The sequence below is a fragment of the Oenanthe melanoleuca genome, chromosome 1, assembly GCF_029582105.1.
Source record: "Oenanthe melanoleuca isolate GR-GAL-2019-014 chromosome 1, OMel1.0, whole genome shotgun sequence".
NCBI lineage: Eukaryota > Metazoa > Chordata > Aves > Passeriformes > Muscicapidae > Oenanthe > Oenanthe melanoleuca.
Genome location: NC_079333.1, coordinates 81,840,123 through 81,852,985, shown reverse-complemented (window position 1 = coordinate 81,852,985; position 12,863 = coordinate 81,840,123). Strand labels below are relative to the sequence as shown.

General features: G+C 38.8%; 1 protein-coding gene across 3 annotated transcripts in view; it reads left to right on the top strand.

The window, feature by feature from the left end:
• The first annotated feature begins 4,899 nt into the window (after nt 1-4,899).
• Nucleotides 4,900-12,863, top strand: part of CRACDL (CRACD like) — a 65,851-nt gene continuing 57,887 nt past the window's right edge. For 2 of the 3 annotated variants that reach the window (XM_056492402.1, XM_056492250.1), the window contains exon 1: nt 4,901-5,049. The gene's annotated coding sequence lies outside the window, so the exon portion shown is untranslated. Of the gene's footprint in view, nt 5,050-12,863 lie in introns of all 3 variants that reach the window. The other variant, XM_056492318.1, reaches the window with a different exon arrangement.

Genomic DNA, 12,863 nt, shown 5'->3' with positions numbered 1-12,863 from the left:
CCACAGCTAATGTGTGACTGTATATATATGCATATGCATATGCAGTATACATGAAGTATAACGAGATAGCAATGTTAGAATAACTACTAATGCCCTGTCTTCTCTCCAGGTGTTATTTCAGCAAACAGGCTGTGATGGAAGATGAGGCAGACAGTCACCTTTTCATTCTATGGAGGATGTTATATCAGAAGTGAATTGGACAATAACTTTTTCTTATTATTACATCTTTCTCTGTGTATTTATTGTACTGGGGTCCTTGCTCCAGTAAAGTGAAAAGGATGTGCCCTGCAGTTTGTGTTGCAGAGCAGGTGGGAAAGACCTTTTCCATTCTTTCTTAAGTGATAGGAGTCTAAAGCTTGCCTTACACATCAGATGTGTTATGACCTTTTCATCCAATAAAATCTAATCTGTCAAATGATCTGGATTGACTGTTAAAGAGACTAGGAAGTTTCTTCAAAGTGCTTTCAGAATCACCTAGCTTTATCTTTTTTGCTGTCTTCATAAAAGAATTGATTAGGTCTCTGGTTTATTTTTGCAAGCAAAGGCATGTTGGTCACAATAATGGGTTAAGCATAAACTTGTACATATATTCCTTTTATTAATTTTTTTGTGATTAGCTGACTGCTCAACATTGACATAGATGTCTGAGTAATAATTAAAGACAGCATAATCCATATGAATGCTTCTAATACTGAAATAAAGCAACTGTGTTTCTTTTTAGGAACAGGTGGCTTAAAAAAGCCTCTAAAATAGTTTCATGAATCTTGTTTAAAAAAATTAAAGTATAAAATACATGTGCAACATAAATTTTAGGATTACCTTCCATAAAAACAGCAATATTTTTCAGTACAGGTGAACTAATTTTAATTTGGAGGTCCTGGTTCTTCATTCCTTATTTGGCAGGCAGGCACAGAAGTCATACCAGCAATCACCAGTGTTAATGGGACTGCTTGCAAGTAATAAGGACTGTAGGAGCAGACATAATTATATTAACCATTGCCACATTATGCAGTTATTAAAAGGCATATTGTACACTTTTCCCAGATGAGAGAAGATGATAATTTCATTATCCTGGAAGATGAGAAAGAGATTTGTTGTTTTGTAATCATACTGTCAAATTGGTTGTTTTTTTTTTTTCTCTAGAAGATAATCACAAAACAGTTTGAGACATGGGATCTTGGTCTGTAAAACTAATACCCTACCATCTAGAAGATGAGAAGCAGATGTCAGATAAACTTAGTACAGATAACAGGAGTTCTTTTTGGGAGAGGATATGCTGTGCAGAGGCCCATTACGTAATTCTTTAGTTGCAATAATGATGCTTTTCCATGTAATACAATAAAGAAGTCAGTAAAGAAGTGTTAGGTGCTCACCTAAAAAGTAAAAGCAGAAGATTCTTAAGCAGTTTGGACTTAAAAATCCTTCTCTTATGCAGAGAGGAATAAGGGAATATGAGGTTATAAATATAAAGATGTAATAAACCTGCTTTTTCTTGAGTACTCTGATAAAGTAATAGCCTTTTTATTAGGGTTAGCCTTTCCTTAAAAAATGTTTTGGAAATGAAAGCTTTAATTTTTTTGCAGGAAAATTGCAAACGGATTACATGATCATGGATGGAGCCAAAGGAGCTTTTGTCAATGGTGATGACACACAGACTTCAAGTGACTTCTTACAGCAATTAATTGCTGCATAATTTTTGATGGTTAAGGAAAAAAAAATATTCAAGTGAATATATTCAGAGAGCAGGATCCCTGTAGTGGCAATCCTCCTATGTCTGATCTAAGTCAGAAGCAGAATGAAAGAAAAAAAAAAAGGAAAAATTAATTGAATTTGCTGAATTTTGAAAACAATATATTTTATTTGACAATAAACTTGCTTGTTGGCAATGTCTGTAGTAATACCCCAAGTGGACTAGAATAGGGTTTGTTGGTTGGGAATTTTATGCAGTACCCCAATAGTATATTTTAAAATCTAAAAGGCCAAAAATGAGCTCAGAGCTTTTACAGTTCTTTACTTTTGGTTGTAAATGCTCTAAATATATCTTAATTTTTTCAATACCCAGGAATTACTGTTGTATATGCCCAGCCTGAAATGTGTTACACACTGTTTCCTCATGATGTGGGTTAGATGTGATTTTCTTGTTGTTGCTTAGTTACAATATTTTGATTGGAAAGAGAGCTATGTGGAAAAAAAAAATCTATTTATCATTTGTTTGCTTTTGTGACCGTTACAACCATTAACAATGCTATACTTGATTTTATGCATATATTTAAATTGCCTCTTACTGCAATATTTTTACATAGGCAAACATGAACATTCAATTTGTGGTTTTATAAAAAATAAGCGTTTAAATTCAGCTATAATATACTGTTATGACCTAAAATAATGTGGTTTGCATAACAAAGAAGCCTATAGTATTTGTAAAAGTATTCATGATAATTTTTAGCCACTGATTATAGAGTTTTTCACTAAGTTTCCTTACCTGTGGCAATGGAAACTGGCCCCACTACTCAGTAGAAGGTATTTCACTTGAGCATAACTGGTTTACAGGATTTGTAGAAGGAAGAATTCAGTACCTCTGGTATCCTCCTCCTTATTACCTTTTCTGTATACTAGAAGAAGCAGGATGTATGGATACAGAGTGGTATCTCCATTACAATATGACATTTGTTGGTCTCTGCCTTGTTGACCACTGCCAGCATTCCATCTTTTCTTTTTCTTCTTTTCAGTCACTAATAAAGCTTGAACTTCAGCAACTTGTAATCAGAGTTAAGATTCTGCTGTCAGTGTTAAAGCAAGTGGTTTTATTCTTTGAGCAGGAAAAACATGTTCGTGGTAAGGGGTAGTCTTTGGTAGTACTACAACTGAATTTTTTGTTCTATCCCCTTCATTTCTTCTTGGACCAACTAATCCTGCCGGTGTCAGTGTAGGCAATGGAGTATTAGCAACATGGCTATGAGCATCAGACACAGTTTAGCAGTGCTGTTACTCAGTTGCTTTTCTATATTTATTTAATCTTTGATATTGGCAGTTAAAATTATAGAGTAGAATGATTAAGAACTTAGTATATATTCAGTATTTAACTAGTTTATTTGCATTAGCTTGTACTTCCACATAATTTTGGAATGAATAGCCTTGCAACAAGAAATGCAAATTGATTTACTGCTACAGAATGGAGGGTCTGTAAAGAAGTGTGATCTTTTAATAAAAGGAGCAAAAGGGGCTTTTAAATGTATATTGCACTCTTAATGATCTTTCCTCTGATCCACTGAACTTTCATGCTAATTCCCAGCAGAGGGAGTAAGTGAAATGAAGATGAATGAATCATACATAGCTTTGTGATATTAACATGCACATTTATCTGAACATGTGGAAAGATATTTCATTTAGTTTTACATTTTGGTCACTTTACAAACAGAAAAAGAAGAGCTTGATAAGATGGATAAAATTTTCATGACTCCACCTGGATTGAATATATCAAAACACAATCTTATTTCATGACAAGGATCATATTTTTTTATTAACAAACTTTGAAAAAAACAAAATTTGCTTGTAATTAAAACATTATTTATGAAGGCATGACCTGAAATGATGCTCCTTTCCAATATTTGTTTTTACCTGACTATAATATACTGTAATTCAATTTTTCTCTAGGCTGTCCCACATTCAATTTTTATTAAAATTCATGAAGCAATTTAATAATTTATTTCAGCAGATGCAAAAGTCTAAGCTTAGTTTTAAGTTTCCTGTCTTGTTCTTCTCATCTAGGTTGTATTTGTTATTTCCTGAGGTGGGAGAAGAACAAACATTTTTTATCTTGAATGCTGCCTACACCCAAGCAATTATATAGAGTACACAAAGCAGAAAACGTCTTTGTTGTCAGAGCTGAGGTGCAACCAAGCAAGTGAACAATGTACTTCTCAGATTTGCTTTATATGAGGGTATGCCTTTCCTGCACATAGAAATATTTCATAAAATCACTTTTGCCAGTATAGCATGAATATTTTTAAAACAATACTACTTGGCAGAAATAAAACCTATAATTGAATTTCTTCTTTGACCCACAGTGACTGCTCTGGAAGTAGTGTTGAAATGATTTTTCATTTTAAGACTGAGTCAGTGTGCACCAGCTATCCATTTTCATTTCTGCCTCCCTTATCGGTGCCCTAAGAAAGGAGCAACCTCCACAGCATTTTTCACTCTAATGCTTTTACCTTGGACTGCAAGGCTGTGTAGTGTGGTGTTCATTCATTTATCAGGCAACGCCTGTATTTTCTATCCAAAACTGCTGTCCTCAGACTCGCTGACTTTACAAGGCAGTGACTCTTCAGGGAAAAAAACCAAACAAAAGTGCTCATGTTGAAACCAGAACTCACAGGTTCGAGAGAAATTTATTGAAATAGACAAGATGCCGAAGTGGGGAACTAAGTACTCGATGTTGTTTTGGTCAGCTCTTCCAGTCAATTCGTCCAGCCTTCCTTTCTCACCTCTGGCATAGAAGCTAAGCTTGAAACTCCCCGTTTGAGGATCCAAGGGCACTACCGTTCACAGATGCAAGCAGCTTCAGCTAAAGCCTTTCACCCTGATAGCAGCGCAAGGATCCTGACTGTGCTGCAATTACCCCACCGCCTCCAACACTATCCCGATAAAACACCCTGGAGATGGCTCGTCGCTACCTTAAGCCACTTAGGGCAGGCGAAGGGGGAAAGCAAACCGAGGCGGAAAGTTGCAGCGGTGAAACGGCCCTTTCCCAGTGCCCGGTCCGCGCCCTCCCCTCACCCCCGCGGGGCTCTGTGCCCCGGCCGCGGTCAATGTCTCGCCGAGGTGGAAAACACCTGAGCGCCGCGCCCCGCCCGCGCCCGGGCAGCGCCGCGGGCTCGCCTCGCCTTTGGCCCCGGGCCGCGGGCGGGTCCTGGGCCGCAGGTGGCGGCGGGCCCGGGGAGGAGCGGGCAGGCCCGCGGGCAGTCCGCGGCTCGGATGGGTCCGTGCCGCCCGGCTCCGCCGCTCCCCGCCGCCATCCGAGGGCTGCGCCGGCCCGCACGGCCTCAGGTGAGTGAGGGCAGCGCGGGGCTCCTCGGGCGCTGCCGTCGGGGGAGGCCGGGCGGCGGGCAGGGCGTCGCTCCCTTCCCCGCAGGCTGTTTGTCTGCCAGCACAGCCACGGGAGACGCGTAACCTGGAGCAAAACAGGTGTTTAATGTAGAGGCCGCCTGTACCTAGCGGGACACCGGTTTCCGTGTACAGGAAGGGCTCCGACCGGCGTTTCCAGGTTTCTCGAGGGTGTGAATTGGATCGAGGTGAGCAGGTTTGTGCTCCCACCAGCCCGGCTCCCTGCAGGAAGGCCGAGCTCAGCAGGCAGTGTTTCCTTGCCCTGAAAGGCTGTGGCTTTTCCTCTCCCATTCCTCAAGTATCTCTCAAAATGCTGACTGACCCTCTACCCTGAAATTAGCCATAAATGGGATGATTCCCCCCCCCCCCTTTAATATATTTTGGTTGCGACACCTGAAATATCACAAATGCATTGTGTTCATTATTATGCTGTCTTTTATTGACAGACTTTACTGTCCATAGTACTGTCCATTTAGTGTGTTGAATTTTGTCACTGGTGGATCCTAGGTTACTGTATAGAAATCTCTTCAATTCAAAACCTTTAAGAGCACAATGAAATTTTAGTTGTGCAAACATCATCTTCCTAGTTTTGCCACACAATTAGCTGAAAACCACTCCACATATAAAGAGAAGTTTATAGGAACATTCCAACAATATAAATAATAATTGTTTGCATATTTTCGTGCTAATTAAAAACCTAAATTCTTTTTCTATAGCGATTTTAACTGTCTTCAAATTGGGTAAATTATTGCACGTATTCAGCTTTATATGTGTATAGATACCAAGGCAATCAAGTATCAGGTAGAAGCATGCAGTGGACTGTACATTCCATCCTTTGTCTGAAAGTAAACTGTTATTCCAGGTAGACACACAGGATCTTCCAGAAGCTTTTCCTGTTCTCTTATTTTGCCATTATAAATCTTAATACATAACTATCTCCCATAAATCTTTCTTTGGTTGGACATCATGTTCTCTACTCAATACTGTGCATTCTCCTGTATTTGTCATCATTAAAAAGTTCATTTGCTTTATCACTCACAGATCATTAGCTTCCAAAAATAGCAACCATGCATCAAAGCCTGTTTGATGCTGATACAAGGCTGTACATCATTTTTGCATCAGAGTAATTTCTCAGTCTTTGTATCACCATGCCAATAAACACTGGGACAGCAGTCCTTTTCCATGCAACATGATATGGATTGTTTTTATGTAAATTTTAAGTGGAACTGAGCTCTCATCAGCAGTTTCTACAGGGCAAAGATTAGATTACAGAAGGGGAAAAAAAAGTAAGTTTATTACTGGCACTTGCCTTGTAGCTCTTTAATCATTGAAAGAAGGCGGTTTCAGGGTAGGAGTTGGCTTATCATTAAAGGAAAGGGAGCAGGTGCATTTAGGCTTATCCAGTGATGAGGTAGGAACTGGCTGTGGTTGTTTATGGTGATGGGTAATTAGTTTGTCTATATACAGACGTCAGAGTTTATAGAAAGTAGAAGGTCATGTTTCTGTGCTTTCACAGAGACCTTGTGAACTTAAATTCTGCTATGTTTTTAATTAAAAGTGTTTTCTTTAGCATGTGCCTCTGGGTGTATAGGGTCTAATCCTTCTCTTGGAAAAAAAGCAGCTAACCTGGCGGTGTTGCTTCTAAGGCAGTGATTGGGAATATGAGTGTGTGCTGCCTGCCATTAAGCTCTACAGAGGAAGGGGTTCTGCTCACACTCAGCCTGTGGTGGCCTCTGCTGTCCTCTCTGTTGTGCAGGACATTAACAGTACAGTACTGGACTGGTAGCCTCACTATTTATAGCCATGACAAAAGAGTAGCAAAAAGGAGGAAAAAACTCTTTAATAACAAGGACTGGCACCCAGCTGTTACTAGGAACTGAAAATAGGATTGAATTATGGAAATGTCTCAGGCAAATACTTATTGCAGTAGCAAAGCTGCATTTCACATTCACCATGACAAAAGTGAAATCGTCAATGTCTAACAATGCATAGACAAGTTCTCCCTGTTTTGTGTGAAGATTTAATAAGTGGTCATTACCTCACAGCCCAGCTGTTCCACTCTTGGTTTAAGATATGTTTCCAGCACAACCAGTCTTTGGAAAGTATAACCAATACACATTTTAGATAGGGACCTGCAGAGCACTCACTGTGCAGGAAGTGAAGGTGTCTCTGAAGTCTGTTGTTACAGATCTCTTGTCCAGTGCCCTGCACAGCTGGAATACATCAGTTCTCTTGTTCTCTGTGGTCTTGCTTCATAACAGCAAGCTCAGGCTTTGTCCCAGTAGAGGTAGTATATACCCAGCAATGCACAGTTCATTTACCTTCTTGTTACAGAAGCCTCAAAATGTCTTTCTGCAATTGTAGATGTAGGTTGAACTGAATATGGCTAGGTTGTTGAAGTCCACAATATTAAAGGACATCCACATGAGCATGGAAATCTTTGTTGGAAGGCAACAGAATAAAGGCTGTACATGCCAGGATTGCAAGATGCTTCTAGAAGAAGCTGCTTCATTTCCCAGCTGTGCATATACAGGAAGTGAGTTAACAAACAAATCACAAGAGACATGGGAATTTGGTCATAAAATATCCAAGGTATTAAATATATAGTCTTCTCTTACTGCAAGATTTTTGATTCTGTATTATTAAAGAGAGATTCTCTGCCAAAAGGTCAGGAAAGGAGACCATTTACCTACCCATTTTATTGCAGTAAAACACCCATTCATGGACATTGTCACTTAAGGAAGATGGCTTTATCTGTACCAAAGCATTTCTATGCATTGCTGCTCATTCTCAAGTCAGCAGAACTCATTCAGAATTATTTGGGTTTGATAAGCTTGGGTCCTCTCAGTTTGTTTTTGAACTGACCAATACTTGCACAAATCCCTCCCCAGTGCCTTCTCAGTGTGGTACTGCAGCCTCTCTCCTTCCATCACTACACATGAAGAGGGTTAAGCTAAGACAGTCCCATTAAATCTGTGTCATCTCATAAAGTGATTAATGGAAAGATCTTCCTGATACAAATTGGGTATCAATCAAATTGGATTAACTTTTTGAAGGTAGGTGTGGGTAAAACAGTGCAATGTAAGAGGCAAGGGGGTGTCTGGCTGCTCTTAAATACATTTAAAATTGAAAGTTTTGAAATTAAACATAAAAGTAAACCATTCAATCACTACAAGGATTCTAGACTACTGCATTTTTGGTGTCTATAAAGAGTGCACATAGTGGGTTGTAGAATTCTGAGTGTTTGAGTTATAACAGGATGAAACTAAAAGTCTTGGCAGCTCAAAGCCAAGCAACTGGTCTGTTGGCCCCTGGGAAAATACAGACAGTAGTCTGGGAGCAGAGAGTAAATGTATTGTAGATGTGTCTGTGAAAACAATCAGCAGTGATGCTTCTAGTGAAGCTCAGACTTAAATAATCATTGTCTTAATTTCAAGAGTACCATTTTACTGTATTCATATCTCTTATAGGTCCTATTACTCCTGATGCCTGTACTCTATATTGCCTCAAAGAGAGTCAGCAGAATTCCTCTTGGCAGTAGTAGCTTATCCAGTAGTTGCAGGAATCTAACAGAAGAGTGAATTTGAACCCTTTAAACAGCAGATGGTGTATCTGGTTTTGTGCAGCACTTTTGAAATGCACCTTGAGAGCAAATTTCACTGTAGACATTATTCTGACAAATTTTGATATAATCAAGAGGAAGATTAAATCAATGACTCAGAGAAATATGCATCAAAACAGGTATAAGAAATGAAGTGGAACTTTTTAACAGTTTATCACCATTGGCTCTTCATGACCTTGAATGAGTCTAGTGAAGTGTAATTACAAGAGTATTTACTTAGGGCAAATTTTTTTTAGCCAGCCTGTTGATGTTCAAAGAGAATGAGATAAAACAGGACACTGATTTCTTTGGTATTTCTTCCAGTGCATTTTGTTTCTCAGAATTCTCAGGCCTGTTGTTCTCCATGCTCCCAGCTGCTTCAGAGCAGACTTAGTCAGCTCCAGGAGTATGGAAAACTGACATGTGTATAAACTGGCACGTACATTCAGTGGTGTCCTCTGCCAGTGAAGTTTGTTGCTAAGTTAAGGCAGAAGCAGCTTTCAAAAGAGTCCTTCAAGGAAAATTTCTTGACAGTACTTGACAGCACAACTTTTTCTTTTTTATGGAAACAGTAAATGATTTTAGGGATAATGTCTGAGTTTACAGGCGAGACACTCCTGAGAGTACACAATTATAAAGAGTGCTTCAGCTTGCACTGTTAAGATACAGTCCCCATTAACAGTTTGTTTGTTCTATGTATAAAAATACACAATAGCTCTGCTTTTTTTTTTTTTTTTTTTAACAGGAGTTTGAGTTTTTTTTAAAGTCAATTTATCTTTAATGACATTGTTTAGTATTGCATCCCTGAAAAGCTAAAAACTCAATGTATTTTGGTTTGTTTGTTTTTTATCTGCAGCACATAGAAGTTCTGGGCAAGGGAGACAGGTTGCATTTTTATTCTTTTGTCTCTTAAAGTGGTGAGTGAGATGGGAAGATTACACAGTTCTTATTCTCCATGTAATTCTTCTTTTATCACATCAGCTCTGGGAACTCTTGCTATTTGAAGCGAAGGAGAATATAACAAAGGAGCTGCTTCATCTTCTAACTCATTGTCTAATACAATGCAATCAGCTGCCTGTATTTTAGAATTATGGGGTTTGTTTGATTCTACACTTGAGTAGATTTCATTCCTTCCTAAAATGGAAAATATTCTAGAACTGAACAAAGAAGCTAAAAATACAATATAATGGGGAACTTAAAGTACTCAGGGCACTGTATGCCATCAAAATTAGTAGCTCTTTTAATCTTACAATAGTGGCATTCTTTCCTTAATACTGGAATCAGGATTACTAAGGTTTTTTCAAGGTACTGGGGGTTTGGGCAGAGGCAGGAGTTGCACTGCAACTGCTGACCATGGAAACATGCAAGAGTTTCCATAGGTGCTTGGACAAATTGGAGGCTAAAGAGGGACGGGCACATGATCTGTCTATCTGTCCTTCTGACTAATTCCATTCCTAGAAGAAAATTGCTGATTTCTGCAGCTACGGGCCTTTTGAGTTGGTGTAGTTTTTAAGAATCACCGTTGAGTTGACAGTTTCATAGGTAGGAAAACTGTGTAAAACATCCCCTGTGGCTTAGGTGTCTGCTGGTAAGACTACAGGATGGAGAGATTCCAGATCCACATCACTTTTTGTGTTGCTCTGCAGTGGAAGGCATGTATGTCTGGTCTATTTGAGGTCTGATTTTTACTTAATGATAAGTTAGCTTCAGAAAACTATAGAGCAGAAAAACATCAGGAGATGAAGGGAATTAATGTCTCTGCTTAGGTATCCTAATCAGAGTACAGAAGTAGAGCATGATTGAAGTATATAAAGGAGTATGTGGTGAGAATTCTCCAATAGGCCTCACAGAAACTTCAGATCTGGTTTCCACCCTGTTTTCTGCACTGTAGACTGGTTGTGTAGTGTGTTCAGACACGCTCTCTCGTGTTTGGAAGGAGCCATTCATTGTGTTTTGGTAGATATCCACCTCAGAGTCACCCATTCTTCTCAGACCTTCTGAAAGCAGCCTCTTTATCAGAGAACATCAGATTATCCAAAACTGGGGAGATTTCTTGGTGGGGCTGGAAATCACAGAGGAAAGATAACAAAAGTGTGTCCCCCCAAACATTTAATTTGATATTTTCCTTGCTGGGTGGGGTGATGTTGAAAGTTTTAGCAAAATATAAACAATGCAATTTTTAGAAATTTAAATGGGTATCAAAACTGTGTAGAGGTAGTGTGGTGTTCAGAAAGACTATAGGTGGCAGCATCATAATAAAATAGAGTTTATTTGATGTCATTCGTCAAACAGAAATCAGCCCTCTTCGACAGCATGTTGTGAGCAAATATATAAAAAAAGAGCAGATGAGAAACCTGGAGTTGGTCATCATTTAAGCAAACAGCTAAAATACAGCAGTCTCTTAATCTTTGTGATGTCAGTTTTTGTAACCATGAAAGAACATGCAGACTGGTAGAGATCCTTCTCCATATCTTGCTTGGTGCATTCAAGCTATCAGTGGTAGTTGAATTTTGCCACTGGCGCATAATCCAAGCAAGAAAAAAAAGAAAGCTATTCTCATTAGGACTGTTGTCTCAGGATTTTAAAAAGGAATATTTGAAGAAAGACAAGTTAGTGTATTTCAGTGAAGTGTCCTGAACTTTCTTAGGTGGTTAATGACTTTGAAACATTGAAGGTGGATGAACTAAAAGTTGATTTTTTTATGGAGAGGAGTACTCAACAGTTTATGAAAATGGAGCCCGTTTCAGATATTTTAAGACCTGTAGCTAAATCTAAGATAATACTTCTAAGATAACTCTGAAAAAGAAATCCATTGTTAAAATAAGGAGGACAGCATTTTTTACTTTTGTCCCTCTTACTTGCCATTAAGGTTTATAGGAACTGTTAATGAGCAGCATTTTCCTGTGTCAGTGTGTGTTATAATTTTCTCCTAGTATTGGTTTATGGGTGAAATGAGAATTTTTTTTCCCCTGCAGCCCAGGGAGAACTGTCAGACCCATTTGGCAGGGCACAGATTCACTTTCTTTCTTGTCCTAATGCATTCCCCCTCTAATCATTCAGTCCAACATTATCAAAATGAAGTCATAGACTGTATCTGGTCCATGGTTTTCTGGTTCCTCAGCAGCCTGCCTTATAAGATACTGTAAAGGTTACTGCTCTCAAATATTCAATTAAATATGTAATTCTCTCAAAGTTATTTGATATAAAATCATGGGAGCACAGGTATAGATTTTTTTTTTTTTTAATCTTATAGCCTAACTCTTTTTCAAATCTTATTGTGAGATGGAAGTATGGTGCAGACTGTCAACTCAGTTTGTCTAATTGCTTCTGAACTGACTGATGAAGAGTTCTATGTTTCTTTATTGGTTTATTTTTTTAAAGTGAGGTGCTAACTGTACATCAGTGTTTTAAATCAATTGTGCAGATTACAGAGTTCTAGGTAACTTGCATCAGTGAAAGGATGCTGGGGAAAAAAATGTCAAATGCCACTGTGAAAATTATTTGTTCTTTCTAAAGACTTAAGGTTCCCTTTTTTTGGTTCAGTTTACGAAACCTCTTTGACCAAATGTCAAACCGGTGTGAATTAAACTACTTAACTATTTCTCCCTGTCCTGTGTCTCAAGCTATCAGGCAGTGTTGAAATTTACCTGAGCAGCTTCCACAGGACTTCTATTTGTTTGCTCAGAGATAGACATGAAGCAAGATTGCAAAGCTGAAATATGCAGGTGTTATTTATTTTTACCCAGCAGAGGGAGGAAATCACTTGCCTGTACTATTGCTCCTGTATTTCTTTCTTTCATAAGCCAGTGTAATGGATTAGAGACATACTTTCATGTAAAGGGATAACAAGGCATCACACTCAACACAGAGGCTTTTAACATCTTCAGGGATAAATCACAGTCAACTGCAATAGGAAGGAAACATCTAACCTGAAAGATCCCACTGTGCATCTTATTGGATAAATAATACTCAGTGCAAGAAGTCGTGGCTCCCATCTCTGTCTTTAGGTATTTGATTACTGTGAAAACTTGACCCTCAATAACTATTTATCTAAAGAGTGGGTGCTCGCAGGGGGTACTTCTGAACTTGTGAGCCCTGGGTGTGCCCTGTCTGTAGTATAGCTCTTGTGGGTAGGAGCTGTATATGTGTCATTTTC